Genomic DNA, 16,624 nt, shown 5'->3' with positions numbered 1-16,624 from the left:
AGTGGTTGATCAGGCGCAGAAGGTTAGAGGGAGGTTGGAACTGTGCAGGACGACAGGTGCTTTGGGCAGTGCTTGCCACGCGCTGTCCTGGGTCAGGGAAAGCTCCCTGAAGAAGGTTCCCTGATGGAAAGGGAGCTGCCAGAGGGGGCCTCCGAGGCCCAGCATTTTAACAAGACCTCAGAGGCCAGCCAGGCCTGCAGGGGGATGGAGGCTACAGGACAGATGCATTAGTCGGGACAGCTTGGGGTCTAAATGGGACGCCTCATTCTTGGATCCTCAGCCCCATGCACAGTGGTGCTTAGGGCCGAGACCCAACTGGCCTCCTTCCTGGTCCAGACTTGCTCCATGCCGAACTGGGGCACCTGGTCTACCATGGCATTCTATAGATGAAGAAAAAAACCCAACAAAGATTGGTGGCTGGCCCAAGGTCACACAGCATGAGAGTGGCCTGAACCAGACAGACTCCCAGCTCCCAGCTCCCCATACACTCTTACTCAAGAGAGGAAGGAAAGCAGTTTCACACCTTGGTATAAATCTCTCAGCTACCTCAATGTACCTGAGAGGGAATTTGCAGAAGCAGGTGTCTTTGTCAGTAGCATTTATTGCATGCCTACTCTTTACAACATCCCACGGTGACTTTCAAGTAAGCTACTTATTTTCTCAAAGTTTTTGTTTCTTCATCAATTAAGGAGGTCAATAGTAACCACTTTCCACTCTGTGAGGACTAGATTTGAATTTTCTAGCACCATGCCCAGTTCAGCAGGTGCTAAATACATTGAAGCTAATACAATCACTGGTGCCATTTTGCAGATGATGGCACTGAGGCCCAGAGAGGTCAAATGACCTGCCCAAGGTCACACAGGACTTGACTCAGGCCCTCTGACTCATAGGCTAGTGCTATTTGCTTGTCCAGGAAGTGCCTCCCAGGCACTTCCCTGAAGCCATTAGACCTATCGGACCTCATGACCTGACCTGTCCAAGCATGCCTGCTGGGTGCCAGAGGGAAAGAAGTGTGACTGTATGAAGATGAGTTTCCCTGGCCTCACTGCCCCAGAACAGATGAAGAAACAGAGGCTCTAGCCCTTCCCCTCTGCTCTTAGCCTCTGAGAGCCTGGAAGTCAGTTTTCTAGGACACCCCTGAAACCACAATGTGGAAGAAGGCCAGAGGACATCCCCACCCCAACAGCCCAGGAAAGAACAAATTCAACTTTGCAACTATGGAATGTGAGAGACTCATCCAATGGTGAAACAGACTTCAGGAGTCACGGTTCTCCTTCTGCAGCCATCGACAAAAAAGAAACATTCCCTGGCTTTTCATTAACAAGGGGTGAAAGAAAAAGAAGCGCTCAGTACAGGGAGGAAGTGAGCTGAACACACTAATGTGCCAGGGCCCACTCTAAATGGTTTTTGTCTGTTAAATTGCTTTTATCCCCCATTTTACTGATGGGTAAACTGAGGCACGGAGAGGTTAAAATGACCTGCCAAAGGTCTCCTAGTTAGGAGGTAGGGGTGCCAAGCCTTGACCCAAGCAGCTGGGCTCCTGTGTCCAAGCTGTTAACCTCTCTTCTGTCTCTAATGGGGTTCCTGTGGAACCCCCCAAGCCCTCCATACTTGTAACTGGCCTCACAAATATGGCCCATCTCCAGCAGCCACCTCCCTCCAGGACAAATCTCCACAAGGACAAGGCCTGCTGCTCTTTTTAAGAAACCCAAGGGAGGCTGCTGGCATGACAGCCTCTGAGTTCTGGCTCCAAAAAGGCTCCTGTGGTTGTGCTGGACAAATCCTACAGGTATCCAGGGAGCCCCGAGAGGTCACATGAGATTCTGGCTGAGCTGCGGGGCTGGAAGGTCTAATCAGAGTCCCCAGGAGGCGGCTAGCCTCTAGGGGCAGCACTCCCCTCTTGGAGACCCCAGCTGTCCTCCAATTGCAGGTATGGCCTGTGCCTTGCAGCTGCAGAGAGGGGCTGACCTGAGGAGGAAGGGCAGTTAGCTTGATACCCTGAAGTCCAGTAGACACAGGTTTGAAATCTCACCCTAAACTTACTAGCTGTGTGACCTTATGCCAGTTCCTTCCCATCTCTGTGCCTCGGCTTTCTTCTGTGTGTAAGCGGGAGAGTCAGACTCGGATTTCTAGCTCCGCCTCACTCTAATCCAATCCTGCTTGTCTCACTCACACGATCAGTGCTTTACTAATGTCTGTTCTGGCCCTTAATTATCTGTAATGCCCAACTGAGCACTTCATTTTGTCAAGGCAATTTTCAATCCCATCCACATCAACTGTGCATCTCCGGGAGCCGGGCCTCATGCTGGGTGCAGAGGGACAAAGATGTAAGTTGGAGTCTGAGTCCTGCTGCCACCGAGCTCTCGGGACGGCTGGGAGATGGGTCATGGACAACCCACATCCACGGGGTAAGTCTTCCACAGCACACAGAGAAGGAGAGGCGGTGCCCTGTAGTAGCAGAGAGCTCTGATGCAGGAAAAGAGGGCACATTTTACCCTGCAATGAGAATGATGATCACACCGAAGGCTGAGGAAGTGCTTAACATGTTTACTGCATTTCATGGATGATCGCATTTAACTCTCACGCCATACAGATGAGGAAACTGAAGTTCAGACAGTAAAACAACTTCCCGCAGTCTCAGATCCCGGACACTGCAGTTTGATTCCAAAGCCCATGTTCTTAACTATCCCTCTCCACCGTGGGCATGGGGCAGTCACCAGGGCTGCCACCTGAGCCCTGAAAAGGGGGGAGATTTGATGTGATGGTGACTTGGCAAAACTGCCCAGCAGCTGTGTGGGGAGGAGAAGAGGGAACATGGGTGGAGGTTGCTGTAACAGGGCTGGTGAAAGGACAGTGCCCGAGTCAGGACCATGGTGCGGGTGAGGAGGAAGGCTTGGTCACCCTATACGACATGGCTTCTCTCCTAATTTCAGATTCGTCTGTCTTAGCATCCCAGCTGCACTGTCACCTCTGTAAGAAAGGGCCCAGGTCTTCCACCTGCTCTGCTTCCCAGATAGCTGGCAGCTTGAACAGTGCTAGATATGCGTGCGCTCTCTTGGGTTCTGCCCCCTATGGCAAAGGACTTTGTTCTTACAAGGCCTCAGCACAGAAACATTTGCTTTGGAGAAGGTGGCAGGTCTACAGAGCAGTGGTGTGCTGGTAAGCTTTAACAGTGGGCTCTCAGGAAACAAAACAGAAGACTCAGTTTGCAGTGCCTGCTGATTGCTGTGGTATAAACACTCCCACCGTGGCCCGTGAAAGGTACTAATATGAGGTCACAGGATTGAGTACTCGTGCCATCTCTGAGCAAGGTCCAGCACACCACTGCCCCTTAGGCCTGTTTCTTCTTGTGGGGCCAGTGAGGTATGCACTCGGGCAAAAACTGGCCTTGCTTCCTGGTGGTTTAATTCCGGAAGCCCTCTTGATTGCTTCCTGTAAGGAAAGTCCTGGACGTCACCCCCTGGGCTGACCCTGGAGCACATGCTGGGGCTGGAGGGTGCCCACGGAGATGCGTGCTGTGGAAAGAGGAGCATCGCACCCTGGGATCAGACATGGGAACTTGGAGGCATCCCCGGGTGGATTTGAGGGAGTGGAGAGTGATGGAGAGAGAGGAGGTTGAGAAGGAGGGGGAGAAGAAGAGAAGAGGAAGTGGAAGGAGAGGAGGAGAGAAACAGACAAGAAGGTGGGGATAAAGGAGCAAAGTGATGAGGAGGAGAACAGGAGGAAGAAAGGAGGAGCACGGGAAGGGATCGGAAAAAGGAAAGAGGAAAAACGGGCAGGAGGAAGGAAAGACAGAAGAGAAAACAGATGTGCCATTCACTGCTTGTAAGCTGTGCGAGGCTCCACTGTGTCAGCTCACTGAACCCAAGGAGGGAGGGAGGGAGCCTGCCTTTCAGCCACGACAAGCCTGAGGTTGGCAGAGCCCAAGGTCAAAAGTGGCTGAGGAGCCGGGATTTGAACCCAGGCTGCAGGGCCTCTTCCACTGACTTCCTAATTAGCCAGCCCATTAGTCTCAACCTTCCACACAGGACAGCTGTCTCCCCACGCCAGCTTGAGGGATCCATTGAGAACATACCCTGTGCTGGGCACGAGGGGGAGCCCCCATGGAAGAGGTCCGAGTCCCTACAATCTGCTCCCTGACTGCCTGTTCCAGGCTCCTTTCTTCCTCCTGCCTCTGATGAATGTGGGGCTTTCTGGGGGACTTCAGTTCCAGGGGATGTCTCTGTAAAAGCCCTGTGCTCAACTGGCCAGAAAGGATTAACTCAGACCAGGAAATAAGAGCGGCATGATGACCTTTTGCCATTCTTTTACATTGCTCTTTGCCTTTTAAAACACACTTGTAAGAAGCCCGTGGGGTTAAAATAGCTGTTCATTCCTGTTCAAGATGTGCTTGGAAGGCTGCGACGGGCATTAAGATAAAGGCCCTTTAAGAACTCAGATTTGGGGAAAAGACATAATAACGCTGCCAGAGCTGCCTGATCTAAACGATGAACTAAATAAGTCACGTGCAGGAGCACAGCCCAAGGGGAGAGCCGGCTTAGCGTCACGGAAGCCGCGTCCATGACAGTGGCTGCAGACAGTGCCACAGCTCTTTACCAAACGTCCACACCTGGGACTCCATTTCTCTCTCCAGACAGCCCTGCATGCTCTATCAGCCCCCTTCTAGAGACAATCAGGCTGAGCCCCAAAGAGAAACTGCCTGGACCAGGATCACACAAGGTCACGATAAGAACCACCAGGGATCTCAGTGTGGTGGTTTGGGGCTGAATGGGTCCCACAGATATGTTTGGTTGAGTGGTGTCAGATGTGAATTTTGGAACTTAAACTTGCATGCTTTGGAGAAGGGAAGTGGTGCCTGTGTTTCCTAGTTTACTACAAGTCCCACCATTACTGTCATCCTATCCCTGACCTTTTTACTCACTTCTGTGACCTGTCTGGCCCTAATGGCCCTTGAATTTGCAATCCTTGTATACATGGTGCAATCTACTGAGTGACTGCTCAGTAGAGCTCTTTCTCTAAGCAGTGGAAGATGGATGAGGTTAATATTGCCCCTTCCCTAGGGGATATGTCAAATGCTTGGGGGTGGTGAAGTTTGAAAAAGCGTGTTTGGTGTTATAATTTTATATTTGGGAAACAACAAACCCTATTGTTCTCTTAATGAAAGCTCCTTTGGATTTAAAAAAATGCAGAGAGACTCTGCTTTAGAATATTCTGCAAGAATGAGGGAGGCGTGTATTTTCAGAGTCAATTAAGGGTCAGATTCCAGGGTCAAAAATATTTTCCCACATTATAAAGGCTAATTTTATTTTTAAAAGACTCAAATGCTCACATTCACCAGTGCATCTGTTCTTGACTCACTTGCTTAGCTAAGGAAAGGAGTTTTATGGTATAGATCCCCTTGTTTTTGTAAAGTATAAACTCCTATGTAGCAAGAACAGCCTACTCATTTGGTAAAATCGGATTTTTTTTTTTTTTTTTTTTTTCTGAGACAGGGTCTCACTCTGTTACCCAGGCTGGAGTGCAGTGACAGGATCTTGGCTCACTGTAACCTCTGCCTTTCAGCCTCAAGCAATCATCCCACCTCAGCCCACCAAGTAGCTGGGTCTACAGGCATGTGCCACCATGTCTGGCTAAAAATCTGATTTTTACTGTACAAATTTTCTTTAAGTCCCACGAACAATAAGCAATGCCCTCCTCTGCTTGCCCCTATAATGGCTCCTGACGACCAAACTCCAGATCACTCTGTGACACCCCAAGCAGGAACGCTTCGTAAGTGTGCTCATTGTTCATGGGACTTAAAATTTGTCCTTCCCTATGGGCAAGGACACCTAGTTTTGAGTTTCAGCTCTGGTTCAGTGCTGTGTGACTACAGGTTAGTCACTTACCCTCTCTGTCTAAAACAGAAGTGATAACACCTACTTCTAGGGCTGCTATGAGGATTAAATGGGAAAATATGTAGCTAGTATAGCATCTGCAACATAGTAAATACTTGATACCTGACAGATATTATAATAAACCACCTGATCAGGGCTATCATTTATATTTTTAAATAGCGATGGGAAAAAGTCCTGAGCAGAAGGTCAGTGTTATCTTAACCTATAGGCGATCAATTCAGGGAATGGTGGGAGTCCCTGGGAGATGCTGATCAAATCGAATTCTTGGAGCAAATTGTTTATTAAACACGATTCCCAAAGTGGATATGTGTATGTATCCTGCAATTTAGCACACCCGTTAAAATCCTGGTTAAATGTCAACTGTCTTTATTTGTTCACTGAATCAGTCTCCCTGACCCCTCTCCTCCCTGCATGAAATAGGGGTGTCAGGATCCAAGGTACTCAGCTCACTGCCTTATAGCTTGGCATCCAGCCCCAGGAACAGCAACGAACAAATGACCCTCTCTCTCAGGGACCCAGAAACAGGCTGCTATCTCTGGGGGTGGATTTGCTCAAACAGGTTTGCGGAAACAAACAAAATGGTTGCTTGCATCTAAATCATCAGGATCCCAGCTCTCACCAGCGCTTTTGAAACAGCCAAATGCCTGAGTCCAGCACCCTCTTTCCGCTTCCAAAATGGAATGGGGTTGTCTGCCAGCCTGCATCTTTGCCAGCATGCAAATGCTGCACTTTGGGGTTTCACAGGGTATTAACCCCATGTTCTCCAATCCCGATTAGGGAGGTAAGTATACTGCACCAGCTGCGCAGAATAGAAATTAGGTGTGAGAGTGTTTATTTTCCAAAAGCGTTTGCAGCATGGAGTCATTTAGATAGCTGGCACAGAGAAAACACAAATTCCCCCAGTGAGGTGTGCATATAGGTTTTTAAGGACAGTACATTTGCAGTGAGGTACACCATTCACACTCTTCAAAGGCAAAATATTTATGTACATTTTTGGTGATGGAGCTGTTCATTTGTTTTAGTGCTATTTACTAGCCTGGAATGAGGAGCCATGATATGTATCATGCGTGTACTCCGTTAGCCAGTTTCACTCTTCCAGTACACAAATTACAAGCCGATACGTGGTTGGGAGTGGAGCCTTCTCTTAGCCTCTCCCCTTTGGTTCATAACAACAGCTGCTGGTGACTGAGCTATGACCAGGATTGGGGTTTGATGCTTTATCTGCCTTGCCATATGCAGTCTCACCACAATTCTATGAGGTAGGTGCTGGTATCATCCCCATTTTGCAGATGAGGACACTGAGGCTCAGGGGGAAAGTCACTCGCCCAGGATTACACAGTTTAGGAGGTGGCGGGGAGGAATGTAACTTCGGTTCCAAAGCTGATGCTTTTAGCTACACCGATATTCTGTTTTCTCTTCCTCTTCAGCTGGAATTGTCTTCCTGGCCCATCTGGACCTCCACGAGGCCTTAAGGCTTGGAGAGGTCTAGGTTCTATAAGTGCAGGGCCCTGGCACACCCCCTTCTGAAACCCTATTCCGTCAACCACCTCCTGCCCCTGTAGGGGAACCCCTTCCAGGCCCTCCCTGTAGCCTAGGCCCCCCATGTTGGTTGGAGGTATAATCCCAGCTCTGGCTCTTTCCTGGTTGTGTGGCCTGGGGTGAGTCACTTCACCTCTCCTCACCTGACTCTGCACCTCCATGATGTGCAGGGAAGTATCCCATTCTGACAAGGCTGTAGGAAGGGTGGACATAGGGGAGGCAAGTTGCTCTGAAGCTGCCCCACCCCTACCAGCCCCGCACCTCCTTCCTGGGGAAGCTCGAGCCCTAGACATGGTCCCCTCCACTCTTCTCTTGTGCTCACTCTCACTCCAGCAGCTCCCGAATCAGCATTCAACACACATCACTCTGCCTTGTGCAACGCCATTATCTCCCAAGGACACGGGCTCTGTTGTCACGGCAACCAGAGTCCTTCCACCAACTCTATTTAATAATTTCTCAACGGAGGAGCTGGGCTGGCTTGGTGCAAGGGAAAGAGCACTGGGTTAGGGGTTAGAAGCTCTGGGTCCTAGCATCTGCAAGGCCTAGGAATCCTCCTTTCTAGGCCCCAGTTTACCCATCTATAACACAGGTATGTCTGAAATGGGTGGGTTTTGTTACTTTCTCTAGCCTAGAAAAACCTGAGAAACAGCTTTCCAGGTTCAGAAAGCTGGAAACAAGTGACCTGAGCTGTTGGAAATGACTTGGGGGTTGAAGCGAGATTTGAGTGAGACCCACAGGAAGAACCAGACGCTGTCTTTGGTGACCACACTCTCTCTCTCTTCTGAATTGCCTCCAGAATGTCAACCTTCAGACATTTATGAGGTCTCTGATTCTCCAGATTCAGGGCCAGGGTTGGTTAGAAAACAGTTGTTTTGCCTGAAGCCATCATAGCCCTTATTCTCCCCATTTTGCTGATGTGCAAACTGAGGCTCAGAGAGGGCAAAGGAGTTGCCCGTGGTGCTTCAGCAAGTGGAAACCCAGCTCTTCACCCACGTCATGCCTCCCCTCAGAGCCTGGGGCTAAGCCGTCCAGAAAGGTCATGTTGCTCGTACCTGGAGAAGACAGCCTGATCCTGGCCCAGTCCCTCTGCCCACCAATCTTGCTCTGGCCACCATCTGCGTGGCCTCTGGCTCTCATTCAAGGAACCAAGCAGGTAATCAAAGTGAGACAGAAGCACCCACTCTGAGACTCCAAAGACACAACATTCCTGCTCTTAAGGAATCTATGGTTTTGACTGCCAGGGGATCTTTAAAAGGCAGCAATAGCGCCTGGTTTCTTTCCACAATCCACAATAGGACCTGGCATACAGTAGGTGCTCAGAGTTTTATTTGGTCCAATTGTTTGCCCACATGTGCCCCTGAGGATAACTAGTCTAGGCCCCTAGGGGCCTCTAAGAAAATCTCCCAAAGCAGCCACTGATCCGTGTCTCCAAGGAGCTGCTTTGAAACCTGAGCTGAAGATGAAGAGGGGTCCATGACCAATGAGGGGATCTTTGCTTTGTGACTCCCATCTAGCTCCAAGTCTGGGGAGGAGGTTGTTCTGCCTCAGCCCAGGCTGATGGTACCACTTTTAAGCACAGCCGTTGCCAGGTCAGTGGTGCTATTTAACTCCTCCGGGGCTGGCATTTTCATTTAATACCCGTGGAATAATTAACAGTGCAGCATCTGCTCTGTCATTAGTGGCATTCACTGCCATTTGGAGAAAGGGCTCTTATCTTCCTCAGTCATTAGTCTCGGGGAGGCTATTATGGGGGAAATGGAGGAGGAGAGGAGGAAGTGGGGCATGCAGCTTCCCACCCCTTGCCTGGAGAACTGGCGCCTGGCGTGGGGAGCAGCCGATCGTCCCATGCAATGGTCCAAGCCCCTTGGCCGTATGAACTGAGCATGCAAAGCCAAGAAAGGGAAAGGAACCTGCCCACAGTCCCCCACAGGCTCGAGGCCCGGCAGGAGATGCCTCTCCCACTTCTTCCTCTGGTCTGCAAGCCCAGGCCTTGGAGCCCTGCAGCCTGGGATCTGATTCCCAGCTCTGCCGCATGTCAGTGGTATGACCTTGGGCAACTTCTTGAGCTCCTTGAGCCTCAGTTTTCTTATTGAGGATCCTGGGACAATGCTTGTGAAGTGCTGGCTCAGTGCCTAGGTCACAGGCAGAGCCCAAGACTGAGGGATGTACATATCAGATCATTCTGTGTCATTATGCTGGACCAACCTGCTAAAAATGCATATGTCATACATGCGTGCATTTAAATTCCATGTTTAAACAATGCTCTTCAGTAAGATGACTTCTTCCCTTTCCCTCCCCAGGTCTACTTTTTATTTTTATTTTTTAAATCATAGGTGGGCCCTTGATCTTGAGCTCTGGTAGCATCTGACTTGGACGGAAAGGGGCTTAGCTCAGGCAGCAGTGAAGGCTGATTGCACGATGGCAGCTCAGACAGTGCCCGGGAGGCTGGTGGCTTTTGCTTTTGGTCACTTTTCTTTTGTATTACTTTTATTTTTTCTCAGCTCTTGCATGGCACAGCCAGAAATGATGAATACAGAGAAAAAGCCCTGGCCCCTCCACGGTAACCTGTCTCAAGTGCTTTTCAGAAGCAGCATGGTGTTGGCATCAGCAAGGCCTGGGTCCAAACCTGGGGCAAGTGACTCCACCACCCTTGGGCTCAGGGTCCCCCTCTGGCAGATGGGGAGAATAGCACCTATCATCCAGCATCAGCCTCGGCTCAGGGGCCACTGCCCAGTGGCCCTCCAAACTCATGGTCAGGGCTGAGCTGGAAAAGTTCTCTCCCACCATCCAGCCAGGCAACTAGCAAACCCTCTCTTGCCTCCCCCTGCGCCCCAGAGGAAAGCTCCGAGAACTCGTGGTATTTCACAGTCTTCAGCATGACAACAGTCCAAAGGCAGAGGGGAGTGGGTCATGGCCAGGGAAAGGTGGTTTCCATCCCATATCCCCCCCCCATCCCTGCCCTCTTGCCTGGGCATGGCTCAGAAGCACATAGCCTGTTTCTACAGTGGGTCTGAGCTGAGGCTTACATACGAACACTCCCCTTAACCTTCCTGGCTATCAAGACCTTTAGATCCTTCTGTGAAATCTCCTGGCGGCCCCTCATGTTCATTTCTTCCCCCCCACCCCATTCACGGAGAAAAGCAGGCTTGTGTGCCCTTAGGTGTCTGAGAGCAACTGTCCCTTCCTCTCCCTCCAGGTCTGGTGACTGCTGGGAGCTACCAGCCAAATGACCGCACTTTAGACCCCAAACTCTGGGTATAACCAAGGAGATGTTCATCTCTGGACAGAGCTCAGGTAAGGCTAGGAAAAGATGCCACAGCCCTTTTCTCCCGAAGCTCACAGCCGTGCCTTCCCACGCTCTCCTGTACATCTTGATCTTTGCGTGCTCTGTGCTCTGCCCTCCTACCAGATCTGGCCTCATCTGGGCTCTTTCTCAAGGGGCTACCTGGTGAGCTTGGATTTCAGCCTAGTAAAAGTGATTTCCATCAGCTGGGAAACCAGGGAACTGAGATGAGGAGTGAGGGCTCACTGAGCCTCAGTTTCATCTTTTGGATGCAATAATGGTACTAATAATAACAATAAAATTATCTTCACTTGAAGCTCCTGGGGCTGTCACAAGCTTCAACTAAGAAAACACTTTGAAAACTGAGAAATTCTACATAACTGTTAACCTGTTCACCTATGCACATGTGTGCAGAGGAGCCTCATTTGGGTCAAGGTCATTCTGATTTGGGCTTTTTGAGAAAACTAGCTTAAAAGAAAAGTCACTCCTTATTGGATAGAGGATTCTTCTTCAGGATGTCAAGGACCATATTTTCTTCCCCTGGAATACTTCATACACGATCAAAAGAAAGAGCAGTTGCAAGAGCATGTTTAGCAAAGTCCAAAGTGAGGTTCTGATGACCGGGAGTATCGCGATCAACCCTGAGTTACAGCAAATTACAACAAAATGTCTTTGCTCACCTCCCTGTGGCTGCTGGCCTCTCCCTGCACAGAACCTCCTTATCAAACAACACATCCATGAAAGCAACCTGCTGTCGATGTTTCAGGGCATCTTTGACCTTGAATGTCCCTCTAGCCAGGGCTCAGTTATCTCAAGAGCTGGCGTGAGACACAGCTCTCACAGGCAGCCGACAGGTGGGCAGAGCTGCAGGTCACCGTCCAAGGCAGCCACTGACTCCTGCATCCCCAAGCCTGGTCTATGTGCCAGGATCTCATCCAGCCCCAGCAGCCAGGGGGCCCCTTTCACAGCCAACAGGGCCCCTGCCACCCTAACATGGCCCGTTCCACCTACCTGCACATCCCCTGCTTTCAGAGCACCACAGCCAATCTCTCTGCAAGACCTGGCCTCCTTGTAATTTCCAATTTGTGAGAAATGTAAAAATAGAAGGCCATTCGCTGCAGGCATCTTGCACAGAACCGGATGCCACTTTTGTGTCATGTCAGATCACGGTAAATGCAGCTGATGGCTTTGTCAGGGCACTCTCAATAGCTTCTTGAGCAGCAAGATGGTGGGGACAAAATTGGGAGACACCTGAGAGTTAAGGAAAGATGGCTGAGTGCATGACATCAGCACTAGCTGCAAATGAATTTCAAATCTAGGTCCCAAATAGGTTGTAACAGGCTGGACTTCTCAATTTGAACCCCAGTTCTGTAGCCTAGCAGCTGAGGGACCTTGGGTACAAATTCATCTCTCTGCAAGTCAGCTTCCCCAGTCATCACACAGAAGCTATCATGCCTCGTAGAGCTGTGGCAAAGCTCCACAGATGGACTGGATGAGGAAGTGCTTTGTAAACTGTGCAGCTCCTTAACTAGGGTGGAGGCAGCTGGGGTGGTCATGGTCATTGCCAAGTAAGCAATGTCAGGGGCTTTTCAGTGGCAAGAATTTAAGCATGCTGTGATTGAGTTTGGGCTCCAAGGCTATTTACTAGCCCAGTGATCCTGCAGCAAGTGCCCTAGCCACTCTCTGCCTCAGTTTCCTCACCCCTACAGGGATCATTATGCTACATACCTCACATGGTTTTGTGAAAATTAACTGCAATGATATAAGTAAGGCACACAACACATTCCCTGGCATTTGCCAACACGCAGTAACTGACAGTTATTACTGTGTTTGATACAATTGCCACTGGAACAATATTTAGTGTTTTTTCCTTTTCTGTTTATGACTGAATTCCAGGTGTCTGCTGAAATATCACAGCATTCACACCTACTGCCTATGCCAGGCAACTCTCCTCTCTGCTACTGGCCCTCTTCCCACTGATGCCATAGCCCCTTCCCCTGACCTCAGAGGTCTTAGGTGAGCAAGGAGTAGATGGAGATGCTGGATGTTCATATGCTCACTGAGGCCCATTTCCTGGGAAGTACTATTTTGGAGTGCACATCTGGCCTCCCAACCTTTCCTTTCTCCAACGCCAACCTCTTCCCCTCCACCTCCCAGGGCCCTTCAGAGAACAGGGTAAAGTTAGCAAGAAGAGCCACCTGTGCAGGACCCATTTGGGAAGCCAGTACCGAGGCCCGCCAAGCCACAGGGCAGTGGATGCATGATGGTCTTTTCAGCTTGTGGGGACAGTGCCCAAATGCTCTTGGCAACTGGAGTCAATTTGAAGTTGCTGTCATCCAGCGGGGCTATACCCTGCCCACCATTCTCCAGGCACAGAGAAGCTCAGGTGACATTGCACGGTTGAATGGAAGGGGCAGTCCCGACACAGGTATAGACAGGCCAGCTGATACTCGCATTTTAGTTTCCATTTGGGCTGAGAGGCGATGAAGTAGCTCTAACTGGGTTTGGCATTGGGGCTGTGGCTGAGGAGAGGGGCTGCTGGGGTGGGGTGGTGGCCAAGGGGAAGGTGGGCACATTTTGGGCTAGGCAACGTTAATGGGATCTGAAGGACAAAGGAGATGGACTTCAGGATGCAGGCGGCTAGAGGTGGCAAGGCTAAATCAACTGTCATGAACACTGCCTGCGACTCACAGACAAGCAAGGGGCGGGGGGTAAGACATCTCCAAATTCCAAGTAGCGTGGAACCCTATCTCAGTGCTGAGCTCACAGCCAAGCCAAGGAATGTCTTTGTGCATTGGTAAGAAGCGGCCTGGATTGGTGCTTTATTTAATGGTGCTCTCAGCATGTCATATGCCACCAAGGTAGAGGACCAGACACTGCTTCATTGGCAGGCCCATGGGAACTATCATCCGATCACTGCACTTTACGGTTGGAAAATCTGAGGCCCAGAGACCCACGGTAGGACACAGTTGGCTTGGAAATTAGAACAGTAGGGTTGAGATCCCTGCCCTTCCTCCTCCTAGCTATGTGACCTTGGGCAAGTCACTTCCCCTCTCTGCATCCAGTTTCATCGCCTCTGAAATGGGAATTAGAATAGTGCCTGCTGCACATGGTTCTTGTAGGAATGATAAGCCCTGGCACATTAGAAGCTTTGGGTTCCAACAGGAATGAGAACGTACCCAAGGTCACCTGGCCAGAGATGGCAATGCCCCAGCTCAAAGCACACCCTCATCTGGGGCGCATTCATTCCTGGCTATGGACTAAGGGGCCACATTTTATAGGCTACCTGGTTCCGTGAGACAGGTAGAGACTGCAGGTACGTCCATGCCAGCGCTAGCATCACCTTCCATCCATGCAGGCTTTATTCTAAGAGATTTATTGAGGTCCTGCTGTGTTCTGGGCCACGTGTAAACAAATTTATAGCCTCTGCTGCTCTGGGCTCACCGGGCATGTAAAATCCGTGGCAGACAGGAGAGACGTGGCCACTGTGCATCTTTCAGCCTTGGTGGGCTTGATTTTGCCTCATCTTTACCCTCTAAGCTACCTACTCCTTGGTCTCTAGACATCCTTCCCAGCACCATCTAAGTTCCTGGAGAGCCGTTTCTCATCAAGCCTCCAGCCCTAAAATAAAGGGCCCGCCATCAGGACAGAGGGTCCCTGATTTTACTTCCAGAGTGGCTGCCCCTCTCCTGTGTGTTCCTAGGGAACCCCACTTTCCAGATGCTCTGCCAGGCAAGCCAGGCTATGTCTCTCTGCCTGGGACTCACTGTTTGTCCTCCAAGGACTGGCCACTGAGCCAGCGCTTGGCTGGAGACAGAGCTCTTTCTTTGTTTGCTGCCTGCCTGACAATTTATTTCTGAGGCTCAAGGGAGGCTCAGCCATTTTGCCAGGGCTGCTCTGAGAAAAGGTCCCTCTGACTCCCCCAGGGACTCACACTTCTAAGGGCAAGTTCACTTTCCCCTTCTCTGCCTTGGGGAGGGTCTGCGCCTGCTTGGACCAGACCCGGATCTGGAGCTGGGTCAGTCCTTCCCAATGTGCTCCAAAGAGAAAGAGGTAACCTGCAAGATGCCAGTAGTTTGCACTGACCTCTTTTGTTTTGGAATTTGGGGGATTTGGGTAGCCTTTTTAGGCTCCCCTAGGAGGACACTTCCCCCCAAAGTTCCCAAAGACACAGAATCCAGGCACTATCCAGCACCCAACATCCCCACTCTCTTGCCAAACACCCACCTTGTGTGTCACAGAAAAACAAAGGTAGACCCCCAATGCAACTCAGTCTGACATGATCTATGATTTTTGGGATGTCACAAAAGCTCAGGAGCCATTTTATTCCCTCCCTCTCCCAACTCTCCCCCCTTCCTTATCTTCATGGGGATAAGGCTAAGCTTCCTGGGAAAGGGAATGTGCACTCCAGTCCCACAAAGGAAAGGAATGTGGCGTTATCATTTGGCTTTTAAAAAATCCAATTTTCTCCTTGAGGTTCACGTCTACTTTGGGAGGATATTAGCTCAGAGTCTCAATAGGGGACTGCCCGGTCTGAGTTTCTTGTCGGAAGACAGAGCCAAGCGTAGAACAGGACATCTGTGGGTGCGACCCGTGGGGATGTGTGCTCAGAACCCAATGGGCACTGCCCGGGGCTACTGTCCCGAGCAGTGTCGCCCCGGGGAGTAAACGCAGAGACGAAAAGCAATCAAGTGAGCGCAGCTACCGCAGCAGCGAGGAGGCACAGTCCTCCAGCTCTCTAAGGGACCTCCCGCACCCCACATCCCTCGGGAAAAGTCGGGGCTGGGAGAGCACGGCGCGAGCTTCCGTGCGCACAGCCCAAGCCCTGGTGTGCTTTTAAGCTAATGTTTCTGAGAGCTTGGGCCGTCCCAGGATGGAAAACGAGATGTCCCATCTTCAAGTCACACCGGACCCCGCCATAGCCCGCAGAGAACAAATGAGGGGCATAGCTCTAACTCGGCTCAGCTGACCCCACGACTGGGAAAGTGGAGCACGGTCCCCTAACGCACTTCGTATCATTCACTCCGCATCCCCTCCATCCCCTGGGGACTGAATAGGGCGCTTCGACGGCTCCTGCAGAATCCAGCACCAACTTTCGAGGCCAGTGGGGCACAAAAGCTCAGGAGCGGTAGGGAAGGGGCACGCAATTCTCGCGACCCTCAGTGCGGTTCGGGCTTTCCTGCCTCTCGCGTGTCACGGGGGATGGATGGCCTGAGCGCCCGTCGGGGACCCAGCGGCGCCCCTGTTCCTTCATGTGGCCCCAGGGGAGATGCGGCGCGGGCGCTTGAATCTCGAGGTGTCCGCCCCCCACCCGGCCAGGCTAGCGGCGGCGGCTCGGAGCTCTGGCCGGTCTTGCCCTGTTGTCCCAGGCTCTGCGCCCCGCGCCCCGGGCCCCGACGCCGGTCGACCGTTCCTACCTGCAGCCGGGGCTGCCCTCCCAGGGACTGGAGCTGCGCGGGGCGGCTCGGCCGCTCCGGTGCGCTCGGGACGCGGGGCCGCTCGGGCTTGGGCTGCGCTGCGCTCCAGACTCCTCGGCTCCTGGGCTCCGCGCAGCTCGCCCGCAACCTCTCCGCTCTCTCGGTCTTCCGAGGGCGGGCGGAGGGACGCGGGGAAGGGAGAGGAGGGGGGAGCGAGACCGGAGGAATGGAGGGGGAGGGCGGGGCCCGCGGCTCCCGGAACCCGCCCAGCTGGGGGAGGGCCCTGCCCGCACCGCCCGCCCCCGCCCAGCGCTACCCCGGCCCGCGCCGCGCGCTCCCTCCGCAGCTGCCTCCTGCAGCTTCCCCGCCAGCAGCCTCTCCCCTTTTCCCTTCACCTCCTCTCCCCTTCTACGCCTCCCCTCTCCCTTCTTTCTCATTCTCCCGCTCTCTTCTCCCTCCTTCTCCCCTCTCTCTTCCTCCCTCCCTCCCTC

The 16,624-nt window shown here is 51.8% G+C and overlaps 1 protein-coding gene across 3 annotated transcripts in view; it reads right to left on the bottom strand.

Moving 5' to 3' along the window:
- The window catches only part of SLC6A1 (solute carrier family 6 member 1), a 43,351-nt gene extending 26,995 nt beyond the window's left edge, over positions 1-16,356 (bottom strand). For 2 of the 3 annotated variants that reach the window (XM_032262241.1, XM_032262246.1), the window contains exon 1: positions 16,134-16,356. The gene's annotated coding sequence lies outside the window, so the exon portion shown is untranslated. The remainder of the gene's footprint in view (positions 1-16,133) is intronic. The other variant, XM_032262240.1, reaches the window with a different exon arrangement.
- Between the last annotated feature and the right edge of the window lie 268 nt (positions 16,357-16,624).

The sequence above is a fragment of the Sapajus apella genome, unplaced genomic scaffold (genome assembly GCF_009761245.1).
Source record: "Sapajus apella isolate SASKATOON/1434 unplaced genomic scaffold, GSC_monkey_1.0 scaffold128, whole genome shotgun sequence".
In the NCBI taxonomy this organism is placed as follows: domain Eukaryota; kingdom Metazoa; phylum Chordata; class Mammalia; order Primates; family Cebidae; genus Sapajus; species Sapajus apella.
This window is presented reverse-complemented; position numbering and strand designations above follow the sequence as displayed.